Source organism: Phocoena phocoena, chromosome 10, assembly GCF_963924675.1.
Source record: "Phocoena phocoena chromosome 10, mPhoPho1.1, whole genome shotgun sequence".
Classification (NCBI taxonomy): Eukaryota; Metazoa; Chordata; class Mammalia; order Artiodactyla; family Phocoenidae; genus Phocoena; species Phocoena phocoena.
Genome location: NC_089228.1, coordinates 98,098,410 through 98,112,272, shown reverse-complemented (window position 1 = coordinate 98,112,272; position 13,863 = coordinate 98,098,410).

Here is a 13,863-nt window from a genome sequence, read left to right as displayed (position 1 = left end):
TCTTTATCGCTTAAACCCTTCAAGGATCTGCTGACATACAACCTCTCGCCTTCTCGGGGTGTCTTTTTCTGGGTCTGCTTTCTTTCCTGAACGCAGATGGAGTTCATCGCTGGCTTTCTTTTCAACACATCCCACAGAGCTAAGGGGACCAGACGGGTTTCATTTGCCTTTGTATCTCTAGTATAGTAACTAACAGCTTCGCTATAAACGTTTGTTAGTTTTCATTGAGATGCTAAATGACTGAACGAGGGAAAAGAAAAATCTATCACCCTCCCTCTCGGAGAACTTCGGTGTATGAACCAGTTCTCAAGCATCCTGAAAAATTACTGTTGATGTAGCTTTGAGCGTAATAATGTTAGAGTTACTTCGGAACAGGGAGGGTAGAAAGAGTTGAGTGACAAAGAACACCCACCGCACTGTTTCACTCACACGTTTCTCTTACAACCCTTCCGTGCATCCTTTGTGTTTCTTATTACATTTAAACTTTTTATCACATCCCCACTTCCCCCAAGTCTTCCCCCAAGTTGGACTTCACACCTAGCATGCTCTGCAGACCCCACGCAGCAAGTTCTCTTGTTTCCATAATTCAAACAACTTCTGAAATCTATTTCCTCCATCAAGCTTCTGACTAACTGGAAAAGAAGGAGCAATTTCCCCTAGAAGGGCAGTTCCCACCCCTGTCTCTCCACAGAACTCCATACCAAGGGCGTGGTGCCTCTGGGCACTGACACATTGCTCTGAAAATTTGCTTTATACAGAGCTTTCTGTCTAAAAAGGTAAGTTCAGAGAACATAGAGAACTTTGAACTTTTCCCTGAACAAATAATGTCTTCATAAATGCTTTAAAAGAACATGAGAGGGCTTCCCTGGTGGCGCAGTGGTTGAGAATCTGCCTGCTAATGCAAGGGACACGGGTTCGAGCCCTGGTCTGGGAGGATCCCACATGCCGCGGAGCAACTAGGCCCGTGAGCCACAACTACTGAGCCTGCGCGTCTGGAGCTTGTGCTCTGCAACAAGAGAGGCCGCGATAGTGAGAGGCCCACACACCACGATGAAGAGTGGCCCCCCACTTGCCACAACTAGAGAGAGCCCTCGCACAGAAACGAAGACCCAACACAGCAAAAATAAATTAATTAATAAACTCCTACCCCCAACATTTTCTTTAAAAAAGAAAAAAGAATATGAGATGTTAAAAATTTTCAAATTGCAGGGCTTCCCTGGTGGCACAGTGGTTGAGAGTCCACCTGCCGATGCAGGGGACACAGGTTCGTGCCCCGTTCCGGGAGGATCCCACATACCGCGGAGCGGCTGGGTCCGTGAGCCATGGCTGCTGAGCCTGTGCGTCCGGAGCCTGTGCTCCACAACGGGAGAGGCCACAGCAGTGAGAGGCCTGCGTACCGCAAAAAAAAAAAAAATTTCAAATAACAAATTTCTTCTTTAGCTCCACTTCACCTAGAGTCAATGATTCAATAATATGGTTTTCAAAATGAAATCCTTATTGTGCTCTCATCTGATACTACTCTTCATAAGGCAGAATTGATAGTTGATATCTCAGTAGCATCACCTAGTGCCATTAATTTGTAAAGAATAGGGAGATCCAGGACAATAGAGGTTGGTCTTATACCAAAATGTGAAGTTTCACTCTCTCCCAAAATATGCATTTCTTACTCACTTTTCACAAAGGAAGAGACTTTGACAGCTAATCCAGATCAAAACTTTTGCATTTGATCAAATGGCAGATCCCAGGCCGAAAGCCATACCCCACTAGCTGCCAGCCTTTCAACTTGGGCGTATCATCTCACCTCAAAGAAGTCTATTAGGGTAAAATTCATGAGGAAGAATGTGTATAGGTCACATAACGTCTCCTTTTTATTCTTTGATTTCCGAAGTTGGAATCACCCAGCATCAATACAGCTATGAAGACTCTAAAGTCATAGGGCCTTTTGTCTGTTCAAAATACAATTGGATCCAGAAAAAGACTAACATAATTGATTTCAAGGTCTTTTCAACACTTTTCCTGAGGACACACCTTTTTTTTTTTTTAACAAGATGCCATTATTCTGTACATCTACAAATGAAAACACTGACATGCATTGATACGCTGTGTGAATGCTTCTTTGATCCTTTGCAAAGTGCTATAGTAACCAGAAAGCAAAGGGAAAATGAGTGGAGGGAAGCCCTGAGGAACAGTGCTTTATAAATGAGAATTTCCATGCCATTTATAGATGAGTTCACTGGGTACCATGTTAGAATATAAATGCATAGCAATAGAAGTACCAGAACTCATCGTTTTTATATCTAAAATGTGCTACACATATTACTCATCTAAATGTAACATGTTGATATCCCCTCCTTCTTCGGACATATTGAAGTGGATATTCCCTTCACTTAAGCTACTCCCTAATCGTGTATTACAGGCCATTTCTGCAACTGTATTTCAGGCCATTGGATGAGTGCAATGAAGTACCGTAGTACAACAAAAACAAGTTCTACAACTTCTGAAAGAACCTAAGGGCAAACAAGGAGAGTAGCCAGCATTTGACATCATTTGATTCTAAAAATAGAATGTCGGAACTTCCCTGGTGGCGCAGTGGTTAAGAATCCGCCTGCCAATGCAGGGGACACGGGTTCGAGCCCTCTTCCAGGAAGATCCCACATGTCGCGGAGCCTATGCTCTGCAACAAGAGAAGCCACCGCGATGAGAAGCCTGCGCACCGCAACGAAGAGTAACCTCCGCTCGCCGCAGCTAGAGGAAGCCCGCGTGCAGCAATGAAGACCCAACACGGTCAAAAATAAATAAATTTATTTTTTTAAATAATAAAATAAGCTGTCTATCCCTCATTAAATGCTTTGCTGTATTTAGTGGAGCTTTCTGTTTGTTTTGTACCAGCCATGGTAACTTCTTTTTGATATGTTAGCTTTACTGAGATATAACTCACATACCATACAAATCACCCATTTCAAGTGTACTTTCGGTGGATTCTAGAATAACCACAGAGTTTTGCACAGGTGTGGTCATTTTTAATCTGGATATTTTAGAAATATATGAAGTTGATATCAGTATAAATTGAAATCTTAGTGAATTCATTTAAACCATATTAAGATTTAACCATATTTGCCAACCTTTTTGCTCTTTTTTTACATTTTTTGAAGAAAAACATGAAGAAAATGAGAATTAGTATATTCAGTTATACTAATAATTGCTAACATTTATAGAGAATGTTTGACATGTACAGTGTTAAGTGCTTTACCTGCATTATCTCATTCATTTCATCATCAGAGCAGTCCTATGAGATAAATACTATGACTAGCCCCATTTTATAGTTAAGAGAACCAAGAGAAAGTTGCTTGTCCAAGGTGAGCTAGGAGGAGGTGGAAACAAAGCTACCCCCATTTATATAATCCTACCTACCAATCCCATACTTCCTTGTCCCACAATTTTTTTTTTTTTTTTGCCTCTACTGTTACAAATTAAGAAGCTCTGTGAAGGTCAGTGATGGACTTGCTGATCCAATGCACCATACAAATAAATAATACATCAGAGAGAAAGAAGCAGAATGTGGTATGGCCCCAGCTTTGGCTTCAAAAGCTATGGCTTTACCACTTATTAGCTTTGTGACTCTCAGGCAAGTTACCAAACTTCTTTGTGCCTTAGTTTCCTCACTTGTAAAATGGGATATTGGTATTGATGTTAGATTAAATTAGTTTGGGATCAGCACATAGTCATTGCTCAATACCTTATTTATCTGTTACTTAGTAGACAGAAACCTACTTTGTTTACAGAGGAAAGGATAAGATTTTGAGATAAAAACATATAGTCTGATTCTCCCAAACAATGTGGTAACTTCTGGGAACATACTAGGCTCCAGCTACTATTTTTCTATTTACAAACTGATACAAGTTGTAGATGCATTAAAATTATTCTAACAATGTCCTAAGAACAGTGGTAATGAGTAATTTTTTGAATTCCAAAGCTGTGGTTCTCATTCTTTGGGGGGTTAGGGCTCCTTTAAGATTCTGATGAAAGCTGCTATGAGTCTTCTTCAGAAAAATTCAAATGTGCACACAGGTAAGTTTTGCACATAATTTCAAGTTTCCAGAGATCCCTGAAGCTCATGGACCCTCATAAAGAATCCCTGCCTCAGAGGGATGTGATTGAGACAGAAAACCCACGTTCTATTGCGCCCTTGCTAACCAGTGAAAGGACCTTGAAAAAAAATTTCAGCATCTCCAAACTAAATGTTCTTACTTCCACCTTAAAATAAGAGGATTGGAGTGGATGATCTCTAAAATTCCTTTCAACCCTAGTCTATAATTCTAACTTCTGAATTACATAACAAATTCTGTTAACCAAGCAATTTCAGTAATTTATTATTCTTCTCCCTAGGTTTCTTAATTAATATTGATCTTACTTTAGCTAGTGCTGCCAATTCTGAAGAAAATGGAATATTACCTTAATCTTTATAGGCATCTTCTAGATTTTGAATTTATAATTTACTGCCCAATTTCATCCAAGTTTGTATAAATGAAATTTACATATTTATGTGCTCTATCAATTATTTGATTATTAATGCACAAATCATGATCTGAGCTGCCTGCAAATACAGTACATGGATCGTAATTTAATTCTTCCTCAAAATATTCGTCACTTTGGTGGTACTGGTTATCTCTACCCCAAAACTAATTTGTTTGGCAGATTAAAGATGGAGCGAAAAGGGGAAACTAGATACTATTTATCAGCTCACGACTTCACAGAACGCCCTTGTGGCTTGTTAAGTTTTAAGTGTAGTTATTCTGATAATAATACTATGCACAGTTTTATAATCCTGTATATCTACAAAATCCTGTCATGTACATCATCTCAATGGTCATAATCTTTTTTTTTCTTTTATTTTGGGATAAATTTAGATTTACAGAAAAGTCACCAAGATAGCACAGAGAGTCCCCATAACCCTTCACTCAGCTCCCCCTAACGTTACCATCTTACTTAACTGCAGTGCATTTGTCCAAACTAAGAAATTAGCTTTGGTACAATACTACTAACTAACACACTTCTCTCGGATTGCAACAGTTTTTCTGCAATCATTTTGTGTTCTAGGATCCAATTCAGAACACCACATGGCATTTATCCATCGTGCCTCCTTCATCTCCTCGTGTCTGGGACAGTTTCTCCGCCTTTCCCTGTGTTTCATGACATGATACTTTTGAAGAGTGTGGATCAGGTGGTTTATAGAATGGCCCTCAATTGTGTTTGGTGTTTATTCATGATTAGACTAGGGTTATGTTTTGCGAGGAGGAATATTACCGGGGTGAAGTGCCAGATTCATTCAATAATCTCATGGGGCTGTGTGATATCAACCTATCCCTGGTGATGTTGACTTTGATCGCCTGGTTAAGACTGTATTTGCCAATTTTCCCTACTTTAGAGTTATAATATTTACCTTTCCTTAACCTATTCATTGGAAACAAGTCATTAAGTACAGTCCATATTTAAAGGGAGAAGAATTAAGCCCTAAGTCCTGGAGGAGGGGTGTGTCTACATATAGCATTTGGAATTCTTCTATAGAAAACCACCTTTTGTTTTTCTAATTTTTTTTAATTTTTAAAATTTTTACTGGAGTATAGTTGATTTACAATATTGTGTTAGTTTCTCCTGTACAGCAAAGTGAATCAGTTATATATATACATATATCCACTGTTTTTTAGATTCTTTTCCCATATAGGTCATTACAGAGTATTGAGAAGAGTTCCCTGTGCTATACAGTAGGTCCTTAGTTATCTATTTTTTATAGAGTAGTATGTATACGTCAATCCCAACTTCCCAATTTATCCCTTTAAAAGCACGTACTACTCTTTCCACCTGTATAGATGAAGACTAGGCTCAGACTGACCAAATAACATGGTGAGGACATAGTAGAGCTCCTTTGTGAAACCAGCTCTTCTAATTCCAAATCCACTCATTTTTTCCATGACGCCATAGCATCTCTATTTAGATAAAATTCTTTGCCCTGGGTCTTAGGAGGAGTCCAGTGATGTGCATCTCAACTTTTGACTTGTTTTAAGTTGGCAATTGAAATACCTTTTGGCCGATATCATTTGAATGTAGCCGAAAGGGTCAATGTGGTTTCCAAACTCTGCTTTAACATGTGGCATATGATCTGCGAGACCCTGGCTTACTTGGGATCCACTGTATCTTCATTCTAGGATCCAGTTAGCCTCCTTTATCCTCAAATAGATCTTCTTCTACTAGAAGAATATCCAATCAAAATAGAAACTTTATCTTTATAACATTAATAAAAGGCAGAACTAACACTTTTAGTCCTTGCCTCAGACAAAGGAAAGGGTTGCTGTTCTCAAACTCAGTTTGTTACCTACCAAGATGAATATCCTTCAAAATGGGCTCCCAGTTCTTCACAGAGTGATCTGAATTATCTAAGCAACCCAGGCAAATTTAGGGATTGAGGCTATTGCCCTCCCAATGTCAGCAGCATTCTACATTTCACTTTGGTTGCAGACACCAGGCTTGGGAGAGCTGTCAGCTGGTAATGATTTTCAGTCATGGCAAAGGGAGGCCAAATTGTAACAGGTGACACAAAGGGGAAAGATTCTGTATCAGGTTACTAATTCCCAAGAGCTACCCCCGTCACTGGACTTTCCATGTGTGAAATGCAGGAACTTATAGACATTTTAAAATTAGCACTTCTTCTGGTACAATTACTTGTCTTATCAGTCACTCAAGTAATGTGTAATAAGCACTCCCCTGCTTGTGGAGATTCACTAAGCCTGTGGGAGAATTAATCCTGAATGACAGGGTCTCCGCCCACTGGGCACTTACATTCTAATACAAAGACAACAGACCCGCACATAATGGGAGACATTCCATCCAAACACGAAAAGGAGGGTTTGTTTTATGTTGACTGTGTTGGGGGTTCTTAGCTTTTGTTGTCTAATTTAGAGTTGTGTGTGTGTGTGTGTGTGTGTGTGTGTGTGCGCGCGCGCTCACGCGTATGGAAAAAAAGAATGAGAGGCAAGATTACAAGCACTGAAAATTTAAGGAACCAGCATAAAAAAGCAGAGTTTGCTGGTTATTATTTTCCATGTGTATATCTCCTCACAGCCCCCATCTCTGTGTATTTTCTGCCCTCCTGTACCTGGGCCCCTTGTCCTGCAGATATCTTTAATACACCTGAAGCATGGAGTCACATTCCCTAAAGAGAGGTAATAGTCTGGATTTGGTGTTTCTATTGATAAAAGCTCTGTCCGTGTTCTCTTTGGTATAATGGAAACAGCTAGTTGAGGAGTCTGAGACTTATTTCTGCAGATATTTAATCTCTCGGCCTCAACTTTCTGGTCTGTAAAATGTGGATAATATTTATAAATTTATTGTGAGGGTTTAAAAAATGTATGTCTAAAAGCATTTTATAAACTGTGGGATGCTCTTCACCTATAAGGAAACACTGAGGAATCTTAGATTTGAGCATGTATGTGACATATGTTTCAAATCAAGTGGCAATCACCATTTCCACCTCTTTTCAGGAATTGTCTTAAGTTTGGGTCATACATTTAGTTTTCTTATGAATTAAGCTACTGATTCATTTTCACAAGTATTTAGTATATGTGCTGCCGAAGCGAGCACTTCACAAGTATTTAAAATGGACTACACTAAAATAAAATTGGCTTATATATTATTAAACTGTAATAAAGTAAAAGGCCCGGGAAGAGTCATACTGTTAACTTGGAAAACACATTTTTCTCATTTTTAAAATTGTGGTTAAATATACATAAGACAAAATTCATCAGTTTAACCATTTTTCCGCATATGGTCCTGTGGTATTAAGCACTTCCACATTGCTGTGCAAACATCATCATCATCCATCTCCAGAACTTTTTGATCTCCCCCAACGGTAACTCTGCGCTTATTAAACAATACCTCCCCATCCCCTGGCAACCACCACTCTACCTTCTGTCTCTATGAATTTGACTCCTGTAGGTACTTCATATAGGTGGAAATTCAGTGATCCGCAACTTTTTGCACCAGGGACCAGTTTCGTGGAAGACAGTTTTTCCACGGGGAAGGGGGCTGGCGATGGGGCAGGCGGTAATGCGCGCGCAATGGGGAGCGATGGGGAGCGGCAGATGAAGCTTCACCTCCTACTGCATGGCCTGCTTCCCAACAGGCTGCAGACGGTACGGGGATTGGGGACCCCTGGGTGGAACCACACTGTATTTGAATTTTGTGACTGGAACATTCACTTACCATATACCTTCATTTCATCCATGTTGTACTATGAAACACATGGGTTTTTCAGTAAAAGAATCCAAAGCTTCAATTCCATCTCTACCACTTATTACCAACATAAAAAACTATAGATGATTTAACCAAGAACAAAATTGTCAAAGAAATAATTTGATCAAAACAATAAGCTGAACTAAGAAGAATACACAAAGACACACACACACACACACACACACACACACACACACATACCAGGGAAGTTGACTTAATGTAAACACAGCCTCTGTCTCTGGAGATCAAACACAGGCAGCCTCTTTTTGGCTAAATTTGAAGAATCATGTACACACCATGCAGACGGTCTCCTTGCCTTTTATATGAAAGCCTCAGCTCCGGCCCTTCTGCTCCAAGAATCCTCTGCTTTCCCTTGGAATTGTTATATTTACACCTACTCTCATCAACACAGGAGTAAAAGGAATTAAACATTTGAAAACAGCAAAAATCTTCCAACAGCGACCACACATGACAGTCACTGCAGGCTGAGTTTAGAACTTTTCTTGGTATTGTTTTGTTTACCTAACAAATATGTATATATTTGCTTTATTATATGTATGTATACATATGTAAATATAGCAATGTCAGACTTAAAAACCAGAAGTAAATTTGCCTTCTAATTCTAGCTTTTTACACACACAGCTAAACTTTCATCTAGTTCCTTTTTTAAAGTATAAAACTGTTACAAGTTCTTTGCAGTTATAGACAGTCCAAAAATATATAGAGAACCAGGGACAAGAGATAAATTATGCTTGTTAAAAACTATTTGGGCATAGGGCATAAAAATTCATGAAAGAAAACACCCCAAGGACAAAAATCCCTTCTGAACCCTTTGCTGTGTGTATATCGAATTCAGTACATTTAGGAAAAGAGCATAAATCACTTAACAAGAAATTAAAGACAGAATGAATACGTCCAGGGAAGGCTATATCCAAGAGCATATATAAAAATATATTCCTTAAAAACAAATGCACTAAGTAAGAGTTCTTGCCACAAAAACTTGCAACTTTTTTTTCATTGAGTGGCAGATTGCTTTTTGCCTAAAAGTCATGAAAGAGCCCAAAGGCTGCCCAGAACAACACACAGGCATTACCAGCTGCTTTCTACCCAGCGTGGTTTGGCTTCAATTTCTAGCCATTATGAGATCACCCCATTTGTGACAAGCAGCCTTTCCTTATCAAGTATAGTCCAGGGTGATCCTGAAACTTTGGAAGTAGAACAAAAATGTCCTTCTGCCTTTCCTGTGTTGGGAGAAAACACTTTAAGGTAATTGTGCAAAAGAAATCTTTTTTGACTTCAGTGAGTCAAGTTTTACTAAAGCTGAGGACTCAACCTTGTCTGTATGTCAGTCTTCCCAGCAGAGCTACTTAAAAATGTGAATGTCCAGATTTCAGCCCCAGAGATTCTAATTAATTGTCTGGACGGTGTCTGGACATCAGTACTTTCAAAAGCTTCCCCAAGGTCTTTGAATGCATCCAGGTTTGGGAACCACTGCACTAAAGCTACCCAACATCCCACCCAATCATAACAGTAGTGCTTGCTGGGTGCAGTTGTTCCCAAGAATATGACACAAATTCTGTCTTCACTGCTTTTCATACTAAACCTTCCAGATGCCCCTGGCCCCTCTCCAGTCACCCACACAGTTCTGCATCCCTCAGGCCAGTGGTTGATTCATCAAGAGTCAGGTCTGCTCTTGTTTATGTCACGTGTGATATACCTATAATGGGGCGATCTGATTTAAATATTTACTAAATTAAGTATGGGTGCAAAAAGAGAAAGAGTACTTTCAATGAAAACTGAGATGGAAACATTTTTTAAATAAAGGCAAGTCACCAGGAAAAAATGTTGTCAAATTAAATATGGATGAAAAAATCATAAAGACAGAAAAAACAACAAAAATCAGAAAAATATCTAGACAATTTCTGCACTTATTTTGTTCCATTTTAAAGAAACATAAGCTGGAAATCATAAATGAAGCTTGAAGGGTGTGATTTATCCAAAGAGAGAGAGAGAGAGAGACAGAAGGAATTCCAACCATGTCCAACAAATAAATTAGCATTTTTATCTCAACTGCCTTGAACAAGTTCAGATGCTGTATTATATCTCTAGAAAAAAGAAAAGTATATGTTGGTGTGTGCAGTTATGCTGTTGAATAAATAATCAGGAACACCAACAAAAATCCTTCTTCCTTCTCCTCCTGCTCCTTTTTCTTCTTCTGTGTCATAAATGATACTAAGAAAACGGAAAGAAATAAGGAATATGACATGTGGATGAAACTTGCCTGTCAGGTATGACTCCGGAAATAAAGGCTTGAGAATCCCTGCTTGAGCAAACAACTTCTAAGCAACTCTATGGATTCGATGGCTTACTGATGATGAAAAAAATCAGTGCAAAACTGCTGATTTTCTGAATTTTAATCAAATAATTGAGAAAAGAAGTTTCCAAGGAAATTAATGGGGTGAGGGGACAGCAAGGGGAAGAAAAACATTTGAGGTAGCAGAAGAGAAGTCTCTATGTAAAGTGATTTCACCCTTTGGGGGGTTTTCTTAAAATAAAGCAACACCTGCTACAATTCTCCCAGTGCACAGGTCCTGTAATTCAGTAGCTAAAAGGGCACTCTTGTGGGTGCACATGAATTCCACAAACAAAAGTGCTTATCACAGACAGCAGCTCGTGCACTGCACAGATTTGATTCAACAAATATTAAATAATAGCCCATTTGAAAAGAAAAAGACAAATGTGGGGTATGTGCGACAAAGGTTCCATTCTGTGTTAATTTTAGCAGACGAAGGCATGCGGCTTTTACAGCGTTTTCTTTCAGTCAGACTTTAATGCAAAGCCAGATATTTTCCTGACAGAATAAAATCCTTAAAAAGCCTTCATGTGAAGCTTCGGGTTGATTTGTCATTATATTCGAAGTCATTGCCTTTGTATTAGACTTAACAACATGTTAACATTGTATGGAAAGAAGACCTGTTTCTACAAGTAAGTTCTTCATGGAACTCAGAGTAGCAGGCAGAAACATCCTACCCCTAGTCACCACACACACACTCGTACACACACACGCATACCCATACACACACCTGCGCGTGTACACACACACACACACACAGACATCCCCTTGAGAAAATTTTAAATCCTTCAAACTTTTCAACCTTTTATAGTATAATTAAACAGAGATAGTTCTGTGAACATTTTTTTCCCCTGTGTCTGAAATCTCATCATAAGCTCTGAAAAATCTTACTATCACATGTGTATACTTACATCCATACACACATATTCATTCGTGTAACAGAATTCTGCAAATATGATATACTGTGAACTCTGAAAGAATAAAGTCTCTAGGAAATTTTTTTAAAAATCACCGGAATATGTCCTGAAGAGTGTTTTTGACTTTCACTTTTATAGCAAAGGGTCCTAAATAATAAGCATGATGAAATGTATTAGCCTTGATTAAGGACCTGCCATTTCAGTAAAATAATAAAACAGGTTCACTAGCACATTAATAATAAGTACCTTTGAACTCAGACGAGGTGAAAGACCCCAAGCCAGCTGAGGCAAAGCATATAAAGATGTGTAGTGGGATCCCTAATTTCTGGATGGCATTCGCTTCTTTAATTTCCCTCAGACCATGCTCACCTTCTCAGTTTCAAAGCATCACGAAGCCATTTTGCTATCAAAGGTCCTCACGCGTTGAAAAGGGAGAGCAGGGAAGAGAGGATCCACAGTAATGCCGAGGCCTCACAGTACCACAGGTAAGCACCTCGATTAAATCTTTCCAGCCCTGACCCTCACCCTTCCCAGGCCCTGCATTTAAGGGAATCAGTGAATTCACTAAGTAGCACAGCTGACAGAAGAAATGTTTCATGGTGATAATACACGTTCAAACACTCAGTGTACTTCCTGCAGTGCTCAGCGGACTGGTGCTGGTGTTAACTCGCGAATACTAAAAGCTACGATAGGGCTTCCGCGGTGGCGCAGTGGTTGGGAATCCGCCTGCCGATGCAGGGGACACGGGTTCGTGCCTCGGTCCGGGAAGATCCCACATGCCGCGGAGCGGCTGGGCCCGTGAGTCATGGCCGCTGAGCCTGCGCGTCCGGAGCCTGTGCTCCGCAATGGGAGAGGCCACAACAGTGAGAGGCCCACATACCGCAAATAAATTTTAAAAAGTGTAAAAAAAAAAAAAAAAAGGCTACGATAAAGATATCGACAGTGTCCGATTTTGTCTGAGAATGGCAAAATGTATGGCACACATCGCCAAGCATCCCGTTTGAAGTATGAAGCAAACATCAGCCATAGTTTCTTCAAGGACGATAAGTCAAGCTAAAGACTGTCAAAACAACTTGCTCAACATCCACTGGCAAATCGGTGGAAGCATTTGAGACGGGAGTCGTATCGCCCATGCCTCGTCATTCCACATATTTATTTTTGCAGTTTTTGAAATTATCCTTTACAAAGCTGCCCCAGGGAACACATGCAGACAGTTAGAATTATAACAAATAAAACTCTCTTGAAACAACAGGAAGAACTCACACTAATTTATTCAAAGTGCTTAAACACTTGGTGTTGGCTTGCTACAGAAGACAAACAGGTTTTTTTGATGGTGCTCCCTGGAGGCGTGCAGTGCACAACCTGAGCAGCTGTATGAAGCAGCCTTACTTGGCGATGTTCGATGTATTAACTAATCTGAACTAATCTAACTAATCATAACTAGAGGATCTTGTGTCAAAACCTGAACTGTCAAAATGATAGTTAATATTTCACGCAGTAATGCCTCTACTATGAATACGTTTTTGTGATGTCTATCATTGTTTTCTGTTGGCTTAACGCTTCTTGCTCAAATTTCCAAGTTCTCTGAGATATAGGGGTCTGGGTGGCAGGTAACTGCCAGGATAATGACTACTGACTAGTATTTCACAAACTGTTTCTTCATTTCTAGGCATGTTGAAATCTCTAATTACCCAACTGGTCCATTAAAATGGATTTTCGTTCCTTTACTAAGAGGTAAAAAAACGTTTAGGATCAAGATTTGCCTAGTATTGAGAAAATGTAGATAAACTCTGTGGAAATAATTTATCTTATTTTGAGAAGTGGATTATTGGTTTAATAAATAGAAATAGCTATATTTCAACTTCATTACATGCCAAGAGCAAACAACCAAAAGGAAGACTTTCCTAGCTGCTTCCAATTATAACAATAAAAGGATTGAGGTGTAGAGCAAATGTTTGTTTGCCTTATTATTATAAAATAATTTCAACCTAAATATTTTGGTTTATGTCTTCTGTAGCCCCCAAGTGCCTGGCACAGCATTTTGCTATGATAACAACTTACAGAAAATTAGAGACTAAAATTAGATACGAAGATGGTACATTTTGGTAACAAGTCAAGGTCCAATAAAAATATCTGAAATCTCAAAGGATTATTCGCTTTTCCAATATATTGGGAAGGAATGTCCAGCTTCAAAGATTTAACGCTTTATTTAAAAGCAGTTGTTCGACCATTCAAAAATTCATACAGATATTCAAAAATAGCATTCAGCTAAGTTCTTTAAACGATACAGAACAAATGGGCTTCTCC